A 13,494-nucleotide genomic window follows, 5' to 3' on the forward strand; every position below is an offset into this window, starting at 1 on the left:
TCAAGTTAGAAAGCTATGATGCAATCAAATGTTAATATTGAGCTTCACTTTATCTTGAGAATAATTTAATATTCTCTACTAAAAAGGGCCAACCACATGAAGGTTGAAGCTCATTTGGCCCCACACCCCCCCTAACACGACTCTAAATTCCCCATTAATATCTACCATTAATTCATTCTTTCAACCATACTCATTCATAAATAAAATGTAAAGCTCATTCATTATCACATGATAACATTCATTAAGACATTTGATTCAATATTAACATGAACATTCATCAATATTCATTACCACATTATATAATTCATGAACATTAATCAATTGCACATAACTAAATTCATTGACAAATAAAATTTAGTAGCCATCAAATAAGGTACACAGGTTATAATCATTTTTTGTCCTCTTCGTTACATGATCCCTAAGAGGAGTATCAATGTAATCATAATTTCCCCCCTGATTAGTTCTTTTGACCTCTTCTTGTGATCTCATTGTATGCCTATTACTATGGTGTTGCACAAGGGAGCACTCCACAATAGAAAATAAAAGGTTTAAATTATACACATTCTATCATAATTGTTATAATTATTTCATTCCCTTAAAGAACATAACTTTGGTGCTATTTACCTATTCTAGCCACATCATTTTGTCTGGCCTCAACCTCAACATGCTCTTGAACTTTGACCTCTCGATCCACTGGAGTATTGCAATACCAATGTTACACTAATCCAAACAACAATTGTAGTTGAATTTGCCACAAACAATTTAAGATGTTTACATGTACTAATTATTACATAGAAAATTTCAAATATAAAATTTATACCTCCACCACTAGGATGCACATCTGAAACATCATCGTCAATAGATTTTGTAGCAAGATTCTCAAACTGCATTCCAATGTCATGAAAATTAGGATGACACTTTAGATGAGACAAGTAAAGGCAATGACTACTTGAGGTAATAGACTACTTGGTAAACTATTAAATTTGAATTTTTCATTTTTTATTTAGCTTACTTACCTGGATGGGCACATATCCATCATTAGAACCTTGGGCACTCATCTCAGCTCATATCCATTCAACCACAACTTTAAAGCCATATTGAAAGCCAATCCTCTTGTCTTCTTCTATGAGAGCTCTATGGAACTCCATGCCTTGCATTTTTTCTTTGTATCGTCAATTTTACTTACATGGTTTTATCAAAACAATATTGATTACAATTTATAAATATTAGAAAATGGTTTTCATTTTCTAATACTTACAAGTCGTGTGACAAGTTTGGAATAACCACCAAAGCCAAGTTTGTGTTGCCTGTGTTTAACTATTCTTGCTTGTGTTGCCTTTGATGTATTAGGCAATCTATGAAAAGTTTGAAATATGTTAGATAATACAAATGTAAATACTAATTAGTACATAATTACATTTTGAATGTTATTGCATACCTTTTTTTACCCTCTAATGGTGTATCTTTCTCCTTTCCATCAAAAATTAGAGCCTTACACTTAGCATCAAGAATGTAGGGCGAACGGTCCAACTTGGGGTTAAAATTTAAAATTTTCCTATATTGGTCCTTGATACATTTCAAACATTGTCTAACTTTCTCTAGGAGATTTTTTCTTGAATGTGGCCTTTCCAAAAAGTTGGGTCATGCTCTCTATGAGATCATCCTTGAACTTTTTATCTTGTAGATTCCACCTTTTAAGTGAAACAAAACATGTTAGATTCATAAATGAAGTGAAGCTACCTGTAATATAGTTCAAGAAATATATCAAAGAGAAACTATTATAGTAGTGATATGAAATAAAAAATAGTGGATAGTGGTTTCAATTAGTTTAGATATGATGTTCTGCGGTGTATGAAGGGTGGGCCCGAATATCTGCAAAGACTCCTCACCAAATTTTCTATAAAAAAATATAATTCCTTGCAAAAAAAAGCATGGCATCTTTAGTCGAAGAAGATTGATGAATATGTAAATTAATATTTTCTAATAATAATAAGTACTTTATAGTACCTAGAAGCTTTGATACTTTTACGAGAACACCATCTTCGTCGCTCGCAATCAAATTGTTTTTCTTTACCATTCTCATACTAGGAATAATAGTTCATCCAATAAATACATCTACATCATCATTTATTGCATTATGTACTGAATAAAATGAAACCATTATCAAATGCCTCCAAGAAAGAAAACTTTAAGGGAAATAAATTGGGGCAAGGGAAAGAATACATCATAAACACATAACAAAAGAGAGATAAAAAGAGGGATATGTATACCATTAGCTAGTGTAACATCTGATGTTTGCATGTTGTGTGTTGCTGACATTACAATCGGAAATACATTTTTAGGTGTCCTCATCAAAGGCAATGTCCTTATAGGATAATAGATAGGAGTTGAAGAATAAGATTGTTAGAGCATGGACAAGATTTCTAGAGCATTAAAAAAATATTGTCTGAGTTTGTATTGTCAATAGTTATCATTATTCCTATATATATTTAATGGAATACACAAGTGGGGGATAGAATGTGTGATCTACTTGAACCACATATAGTACCCTCATCATGGCAAGATGGATCATAACTACACAAATAACGTTGAAAAAATAATACATCTGTATTTTAGTTAATGAAATAAAAGAGCATAACATAAAAACCATTATTGTACTTTTGTTATAATAAAAAAATTTATTGATACTTATATTGAATTTTAGAATGACACAACAATTCATCAACCCTCTGTATTATCTCCAAAGTTTGAGGTTGTATGTTTGATAGATGAAGAATTTATGGTCCAATTTTCTTGATCGGTCTTCTAATGGAACCAATTAGGTCAACAGTCTCTACTAAATCATCAAATAGTGGGTCTATGACAGGGGGCTCAAGCGCAAGTTCCTTTCCCACTCTCTAAGCATGTGTTTATGACAATAATATTATTATTAATATCATAATTACTCCAAAACAATGAAGAACATAATACAAAATAATTGCATTTTGCTTCTATCAAGTTTGTACAATTACAATGCAATTCACCTATTCATGGGTAGAAGAGGTATCAATATCATCACCGTGCCTTCTATGTGGTTCATCCATGTGGTTCTATGACAAAGATCAAGTATAAAAATATTATCTTCAGAGTTTACTAAATTGCACTTTCTCATCTTGATGATGGATCATGTAGTGTCGAAACATTGATAATAAAAAAACACACACAATCGAATCCAGAAAACAACTTAATTTACAAATGGATTATGGAAATTTGCTTGTTAATAAAAATATTAGCCAATATATTTAAAAAAATTAATTCCTAAATGGTGTGTCTAAATTACTAATTGGAGGTTGGTTTAAATGGTGCATAGCATGTGCTTGCACCCCATTATAGTAGCTTTGTTTGTATCTAGGTGATTCAAATTGTAATTAATAAGCAACTCTTCCCCTACATGTATGAATTTTATGGCACATACAAATACTTGATTTCCCTCACGTGCCTCAAATATGAAATTGGATTGCTTAATAGTTGACATAGGTCACGTACTATTTATAAAACCTACAATATTCCCTATTTCTTTTGGCCTTCCATCAATGTATATAGCCATACTTTTAGATTGATTATTGTCCTTTTGTTGTATAATATCTTTTGATATTGCATACCTATGCATACTTTTTTCATATCAAATAGTATGTATCCAACTTTGGTAATCATAAGAAGATCCAACATACTCCATGAATTTGACAACTTTTTTGTAAGAGAATTTCATACTCTCCATGGAAAATAGGCCCAAACCATGCAATGACGATGCTATTATGTGATATATCCTTTCTCTAACACAAAAATTAGTGTTTAGTGGAGGAAGTTCCTTGGGGACCCATTGTTTTTGTAGATGTTGGTACTTGAAAGGCAACTCCATGTCTTTTCTCTCATCATCATAAGGACATGAGCCCCCTTGAGAAAGGAAAATTTTCATATGTTTATTGAATTTCCTTCTAGTCTTTTGACCTCTAGTTGATCTCCTTATTTTAGACGTACTACATGTCTCATTTTCCTCTTATGTTTCTATATTTTTCTCACTTCAGGAAGACACATCTAAAAAATACCTATTTGCTAGTACCTCTACTCCATGAAATGGGAGAGATAGATGGCAATGAGAGAGATATTTTGTATTCAAGAGAGATATATTAGAAGACATGAATCTTACTATTGATAATTGTATTAAATAGACCATCTATATTGAGTGTATTGACTTATACCTATTGATCCATGAGAGCGTGAGGGATGCTCCTACAATGGGTTCAGTCTTCTATATGTGTAATTCAATTATATTATGTTAGCTAAAAAATCATGATACTAATACTCAAATTGACATATTAGACAACATAAACATTATGCAATCATCATAATCACATATATCATAAGCATCACATATTAATTAAAAATATTAAAAGGTACATCACAAATTATTTACACAATGGCATTGAAATTCTATACATAATGAATACACTTTAATGTAACCATATAAGAAAATAATATTTATGTCCATATATCAATATTAAATAAATTAAGAATTGATCGCATACATCTACATTTCATCTTCCTTTTCATCATTGTTGTCATCATCATCGTCATCATCACTGTCATTGTCATACTCATTGTTGTTGTCATTGTCATCATTATCTGCATCATCATCATCATCATCACTACAACATCATTTCCATCATCTTCTTCATCATCATCATCTACATCATCTTCTACTTCTTTGATAGCTTCTTCTTCCATCGCATTATACTTTATCAGCCTTCCTCTTGGATCATGTCTGACAACAAATGACCAACCCGATTAATGTGGAACCTCTCTGTAAAATACCTTCTCACATTGGCTTGGAAGAGCATATTGTTCATTCCCAAATGGCTCAAATGACCTTGTAGTAATCATTGATAATCCATTGTCATGTTCAATAACAGTTCAATCAGGATCATTTTTATTAAGTTGTAGCATGTACCATTTGATGATGAAGAAAACTATTTTGAAGGAATTGAAGTCACATTCAATTATATCATCCAAAATGCTATAGTATCTCTTTTGAGACTCTCGAGGATGTAAGTTGTTTCTAGATGAAATATTAGTCACCTAAAAGACTGCACTTATCCTAGAATCACAAGTTTTCTTCTTGTCATCCAACTTTTTGATATGAAATTTCTAACCATTGCAGAACATAGCCTTGTGGTGTTTGACCTGCGATAATATGTCAAACATGTAAAAATTATTGCATCTTGAGTTGATAAACATACACATGATTAACAAATATATACGTACCTGGAAATATCTTAAACCATATGCTAAATCTATTTCTCTTTCTGTAACATTGGAATCTCCATTATGGTGAGCTTCTTTAATTAATGAAGATACACATTCCCATGATAATGTGGGGGAAGTATTTTTACATCGTTCAATCCTGTTAAGTTTCAAGATTTGCACCCTTTACTGAACTAAAAAATGTTCAATAACCCTTACTTAACATGGGATTCACTTCACTATATTGGACTGGGCAGTAAGATGAAACCTCTGAATTCTAGGCTGGCTCCTATTGAATCTCTCAGTGATAACCTCTTAAAACTTAAAGAAAACTTGAGGGAAAAGGGGGAGAAGTTACTGAAAACCAAAATCTAAACCTTAAGTCTAAACTACGTAAGTGATACACCAAAGAGGGATATGGAAATGCAACCCACATATAACAGAGAGGATAATATAGCTTTATGAAACACAGATGAAGCACAACTTCCTATAAAGGCTTGCACAAATGATTTATAATAAGGTTTTTCACTAAAACCACAAAGAGAAAGATAAACTAATGCCTCCCTTTGACCAATTTCACCTAAAAACACATGTTATAACCTGCAAAAAAACTTACTGTTCTACAAAAAGGTGTTGAAATGAGACAGAAAATAAAGAATAATGAAACATTCACAAGTTAACCTATCCAATCATTTAAAATGTACACAGAAATTGAAGAAAGGAAAAGGGCTCACTGATAACTTCACCAAGCATAATCACACTGTTGTAACCTATTTTATATCTCCAAAAATGAATTACAGACTCTTTAGAATGAAGTCCAAGACTTAGAGAAAAGCCACAAAACCTTCATCCACACAAATCAGAACCCCTACCAGTGAGCCTTCAACTCATACTTATGCACAAAAATACCCAACTGCATTTAGAAAGTCATAAATGTTGGGTCAGATTCAACCCCAAAGGCCAACTTGAGCCCTTGACAAGACTTCAAAAAGGTGTACAAAATAGCCCAAAAGGCATGGTCTAATAATATCACCAACTACCCCTCATAAATGTAGCCCCAAAACTCCTGCCAGACTCCAAAAGCAATAATTGCCTGCCCCTCAAGTCTTATCATACATGACTCAACACTTAATCAAAATGATCTACAAAATATATGCCTCTTAACTCTTTTAAAAAGGAAAATAAATACTTATTTCCTATTATGATACTTATTAAATGATATTTATCAAATGCTTTATATTTTAAAAATAAAATATAAAGCATCTAATATTTATAATTTAATAACTTTTTATAATATGATTTACACTTTCTTATTTTAATAAAGTATTAGTTATTATTTTTTATATAAAACATTAAGTAATAAGAATCAATTACTTAATGTTTTATAAAATAGCTAACATTTATTAAAATAGCAAAAAATAAATTATATTTTAAAAAGAAACTAATAAAGGAAATATATATTTAACCTTCTAAAAGAATTAAACAAAAAGAAAAAACTTTGCAAAAAAATAAATAAAAAAGAGTTGATCTCGGGTTAGAAAAGACTTGGGCAAAAAAAAATTGCAACTATTTGAGAGACGCAAACAATGGAAAAATCCCTCATCCTTATCCCAGACTTCAAATGTTATGCAAAAGAACAAAGGGCAAGAGATATTATTCGACTATCCTAGAAGGCTTTCATTTCGTCATTTCTTACTTTTTTGTTTTGGAGTTATGGAAGGTTGGAGGATGAGGGTTTTAGGCTTGAAGAGCCGCCATGTCTGGATATTTGTTCAATCTTTGAATCATCATCATGCTATGACTATGCACCTTTTAGTGTAATCAGGGACATAAGAAGCTTGACCTTGTTGAATATAGATTTACCTGATGCCACTGTGAATGATAATGAGGTCAAGCTATTGTATTATTGAAAAGAACTCATTCTGAGTTTTTTACATTCAGATTTCATTGTTGTTCCACCATCGTTATGTATTCCATGGTGAAATGCACAATTCTAATGTCGCTTGCAGGGTTTTCTTTATCTAAATCCATCATGGGTTTTGCTGGAAGTTGTTTCTTGAAGGGATATGGACTTTGCAATACCTCTTGCTTTGGAACAAGACCCAGGTCGGGTTTCTCATGCAAATCATAACATACAATTTTCTTCCTTCTAATATGAGGGTGTCGGCTTTGGTTGATCTCTGCAAAAAAATGTTTGAGGTATCCAAAGATGACGCCTTCTATAACTCTTTTATGGAGATGTTTGATTTTCACTCTTTAAAACCTGAGTGGTAGGAATTTGTTAGCCACACTTTGTCTTTCTCTTTGAAGCTAAAAACTGTTCAATTCTCCTTTGGGTTCTGCAATACCTCTTGCTTTGGAGCCGATGATAAGGGTTTCTTTCTATGTTTTATAGTCCCCATGCCATGAACAATTTTTTTTTAAAAGGCAGGTGCGTGTTTCCTAAAATATTTAAATCTCTTATATCAACTTCTTCTTTCTCTCTTATTTTTGCCCCATTTGCAAGACTACCCTTAGATCTAACAAGCACAGTCTCTGTTTTTCTTTTATCCTTAACTGCAAAGTTCCTGTGCGATACATCTATTGTATGAGGTGTCTTTCCTTTGTTCATATTTCCTTTATATTTGTCAATTTTACATGGCCCAAATCCAAAGGTAGATCCTTGACTTAGGATGGTTTCAACAGCTTGATCATTACTAGGCTTATGAACTGAAGTGTCACCACCTGTGAATAATCCTCTATCCCTTACAGAGTTTGCAGTTTTTAATCTTGTTAAAGGTAGACTTCTTGTTTCTTCCTTCATGCAAACACTACCAACCTTTAGCAGTTTATCTGGCACCCTCTCCATGCATCTGTCATTAGCTTTCTTATTAGTATATTTCTTTTTTTTTAACTTCTTGGGAGAATGCACAAGCAAGGGAGCAGGTTCATTCCTTAAGATACTGGTTATACACTTCACAAAGAAAATCCTTTGCAGCATTATCCCATTTATAGGGCACACCTGAACTGCCTTCCATTGCAAAAATTGATATTGATTAAAAACCACCGGTGAATCTTCAAGACGTTCAGGAACCTTAGTCTTCAACAGCACCTTAAATCAATTCATCACCCTCTGTTCCGATATCTCAAAGTTTTTCTTTTCTTTCTTTTGCCAACTTTCTTAGTTCAATCATTTGTTTGAAGCTCCTCTTTAATATGTTAACCTGTATTGTATTGCCAACAATTTTCATAAGACGATCAATCAATTTATTTGATATTTTCCCTTGGTTCATTGATAATATTGCAACCTTAGCAAGCCTCTATCTCACAACTGCAGGCAACCGTCCCTTTGTTGCTCCTTTATGTTTAATTCATTTGTGAAAGCTTCCATGCAGCAATTAATGTGCAAAAGTCCTCTAGCTTGAACTGATTGATGATTTCACATGTTGCTAAACTTTGTTGTATCTGTCTATCTACACATGCTTTATGAGGATCACATTGCTTAAGAAATACCTCATCTGATTTTCGTTGTCCTACTATCAAAACCCCCTGATGTTTCTCGTTGATTGCCAAACTCTGCTATTTCCATTGTGGATGGAAAATTCTGAATAGATGTTTTCAATGTTCAAAACATAAATGACTTGCTGTAAATAGAATTTATATTTGAGGTACTTGTCATTTTTGCTGAAAACAAGATGCAAATAGCATCCTCGGTACCCCTGTTTGCTTGTTGTACATGTTCATAGATAAGTTCATAATACAGATTTGTTAGTCTATTCATCTTTTCTATTCTACTGCATATCTTATGAGGTTCGAGCATGGGCTCGTGACACTCACAAATGGTTTTATTTCTTTCAGCACTAAAAGCCAATATCACTGCTTGTTTTCTTTCATGACGGGATGCATTGACAGATAGAATATGTAGTCGTAGAGGTAGGTAGTCATTGCTTAGATCCCTCAAGATCTAACATCAGTTGCCTTATTTTTTTTAAGCTGCTGGGGACCATAGAGCCCGGAGTTGGACAAGTGCAGCAGGAAAAGAAACCATAACCAGTCAAAGCAACAGGCAATGACTGGTTATCTCTATTCCTATTTCTTTCATGTATATATTTATCTATTGGTGTATTTTTTGATGAAAGAAAAATTAATCAGCCATCCTCACGGCTTGTGTGAGATTTTCTCCATTCAGCACATTAATTCATTTCATTTTCACACTTGTAAAAAAAAAATGAAAAAATTTGTACATATTAGATGATGATCTATACAATGAACATTGTATCTCTTTTGTGCATGGTTTCATAAATGATTGCAAAAGATGGAATAGTAATGAATAGAAAATGTACGCTTCTTTTTGCAATGCTCTTTCAGTGATGTTACTTAAAGTAAAATTCAGCATGTGTGAAATTTTGGTAACAAATCCATACCATCATCCAATTTTGATTGTTTGCAATATACAAATGTAGTGCATCCCACTCTCGACTAGCTATTCAAAAAATAATAAACTTACAACTAATTTATTTTGAAAAATAATAATTAATTAAGTACAATAAAACATATTATAATTTATTAGCTCTCACTTTTCTCGATCTTCATTTCCCCATCAAGTACCTCCCCTTTAAAAATTTTAATGAAGTCGAGGTCGCAAATGTGATCTATATGGATCTTTGTTGCAATCTTAGCAAGATATTCAACAATTTATAACATAGTATAGTATAACATATATCTCTCCACCATAGAACCCTTAGGATGTGTTCTTTGTTGAACCAATGCCTTCAAATATTTCAAGTGCCTCTCAACCATCCACATTGACCTAGTGTGTACAGGTCCACTTAATTCAATATCCTCAACTTGGTGAATGAGGTAGTGTTCTTGTGCACCAAAAAAATATCAAGGTAAACACTTTTGCATTTCACACATTAGATGATGAATTCTTCTCTTCCAATATTTTATATCTTCTTTACGGATTTCTTTAGATGACAACCACCTACAAGACATTCAAGATGCAATATATATACAAATGCGAGAATATTATAATTATATACAAAAAATTGAATAAATATATCATTTCTTACCTCATGTATTTTGCAAGATCATATATCACTTGTTTGATGTTATCGTCGAAATTCTCTGGGAGAGATAGGGGTAGCACGTACTACAACAATTATAAATTGATCATTTCATTCTTTTCAAAAATAATACAATGAAATGTACATGTAGTTTAAAAATATAGTGTAAATAAGATGAACATGACTTACCTTGATGAAGTTATGTCAATCATGCATTTTTAACCCTGGCCCAAATTCACCTTTCTTTGTTATGAGATTGCTTATATTCACAGCAAATCCCAAGGGAAATCAAATTTTCTAAGTGACATTCTTTAAGGCATCACTTTGTTTCTATGTTAATAACCAGGGAATGGCACTTATATTAATCCAATCTCCATCATTATTTGAGTGAATGAAATTCATTAGTGCATGATTAGATTCGTTAATGGGTATGTGCAGGATCATGGTGTGCCAAAAAGTGGCGATGTGAAAAACATGTAATTTTGAAATGCCTAAAAGTGTTTTAAAATGTGCTTTGACATTTTTCCCACCCATTCGGTACCAAATCAAAAATGTAATACCTTGCTTGATCGAGTATCCGATTTAAGAATGAGTACCCAATATATGTTCCCAAATCATGGCACCAAATTCAAATTTAAAGGGAGTGGAGACCAATTTTTAAGATAAATATTTAATTTTATTTACCAAACTCAAAGGGGGGACCAATTTTTAAATTATATTAAGTCCTAGTATAATATAGTTATATCATAATTGGGACGCGACCAATTATTATATATAGTTACTAAGATTTATTATATAGTATTAAATAATTATTAGTATTTATTATAAAATTATTTTATATAGAGTTATTACTTATTATATATAAAAATATTATTTATTATATAATTATTTTATATATAGTTATTACTTATTATATATTATTACTATATATTATATATATTACTAACCTAAGTTAATAAACTATATGATGATGTATGTTCCTAGGGGTCCCCATAGGGACATACATGTGTTCCAATGAGTCCAAATGAGTCATGGGATACCCTAATTATATATCACATATATTATTATTATTATTATTATTATTATTATTATTATTATTATATATATATATATTAGTAACCTAAGTTAATAAACTATATGATGATGTATGTTCCTAGGGGTCTCACTAGGGACATACATGTGTTCCAATGAGGCCAAATGGGTCATGGGATACCCTATGACCCATTTTGACTCATTATATGACAACATATCTTCCTAAGGTTCAAAGGATGTCTGGGGACATTAAACTTGTGTTTCAATGGGTAGAAAGGGGTTATGAAGTATCCTATAACCCCTTTCGACCTAATACATGATAACATATGTTCGTAGGGGTCCTAGGATCCTTATAGATATATATGTTGTGTTCCAATGGGTAAAGGGTTCATAGAGTATCCTATGACCCTTTCGACCCATTACATGACAACATGTGTTCCTAGGGGTCATAGGACCCCTAGGAACATAGGTTGTCATGTAATGGGCCGAAAGGGCTTATAGGGTATCTGATGACCCCTTTTGACCTATTGGAACACAACATGTATGGTGTTGGGGTATTAGGACCCCTAGGAACATATGTTATCATGTAATTGGTCAAAATTTGACCCATTGGAGCATAACACACATTATGATAAGGGTCCTAGGACCCCTAGCAACATATGTTCTTCTGCAATGTGTCAATACGGGTCATAAAATAACCTATGACCCCTTTCTACCCATTGGAATATAAGAGGTATGTCCCCAGGGGTCATAGGATACCCTATGGCCCCTTTCTATCCATCGGAACACAACATATATGTTCTTAGGGGCCCTAGGATCCCTAGGAACATAAGTTGTCATATATTTGATTGAAATGGGTCATAGGTTACCCTATGACCCCTTTCAACCCATTTCAAAACAACATTCTTGTCCTTAGAGGTCTTAGGACCTACAAGGACATATATTGTCATGTAAAGGGTTCAAAGGGGGCATAGGATATCCTTTAACCTAATTCGACCCATTGGAACACATGTATGTCCCTAGGGGTCCTACAAAACCTATGAATGTATTTTGTCATGTAATAGGTCAAAATGTGTCATGACATGCCCTATGACCCATTTTTACCCATTACAACACATCATGTATGTTCCTAGGGGTCCTAGGTCCCCTAGGAACATACATCATGTGTTTGAATGGGTTGAAAGGGGTCATAGGGTTCCCTATGACCCCTTTTGACCCATTAAATAATAACATATGTTCATAGGGGTCCTAGAATCCCTAGGAAAATATATCATGTGTTCAAATGAGTCGAAAGGGTTCATAGAGTACCCGATGACCCCTTTCAATATATTATATGATAATATATGTTCTTAAGGGTCCTACGACCCCTAGGGACATAAATCATGTGTTTAAATGGGTTGAAAGAGGCCATAGGGTAACATATGTCCTATTTTGACCCATTAAATGATAATATATGGTCTTAAGGGTCCTAGGACCACTAGGAAAATATATCATGTATTGGAATGAGTTGAAAGGGGTCATAGAGTACCTTATGACCCTTTTCGACAAATTTTATGACAACATATTTCTTTTGGGGTCTTAGGACACCTAGGGACATATTATAATCATTTACATGGGTCAAAAGGGACCCTTTTCGACACAATTCATTACAACATATGTCTCTAGTGGTCCTAGGACACCTAGAGACATATTATAATTGTTTGTATGGGTTGAAAGGCATAATAGGATAACCTATGACCCCTTTCAACACATTTCACTAAAACATATGTCTCTAGGGGTCCCAAGACCCAAAGGCACATATTATAATTGTTTATATGGGTTGAAAGGGGTCATAGGTTATCCTATGACCCCTTTCAACACATTTCATTACAAAATATGTTTCTAGGGTTCCTAGGACCCCTAGGGACATATTATAATCATTTATATGGGTTGAAATTTTTTGACATATTTCATGACAACATATATCTCTAGGGGTTGTAGGACCCCCAAGGACATATTATAATCATTTATATGGATCAAAAGAAGTCATAGGATAACCTTACAATTCCTTTCGACGTGTTTCATGACAATATATGTCTCTAAGGGTCCTTGGACTCCTAGGGACATATTATAATCATTTATATCAGTTGAAAGGGGC

This window comes from Cupressus sempervirens, chromosome 10, assembly GCF_028749045.1.
Source record: "Cupressus sempervirens isolate cs-2001-9-10 chromosome 10, ASM2874904v1, whole genome shotgun sequence".
Classification (NCBI taxonomy): Eukaryota; Viridiplantae; Streptophyta; class Pinopsida; order Cupressales; family Cupressaceae; genus Cupressus; species Cupressus sempervirens.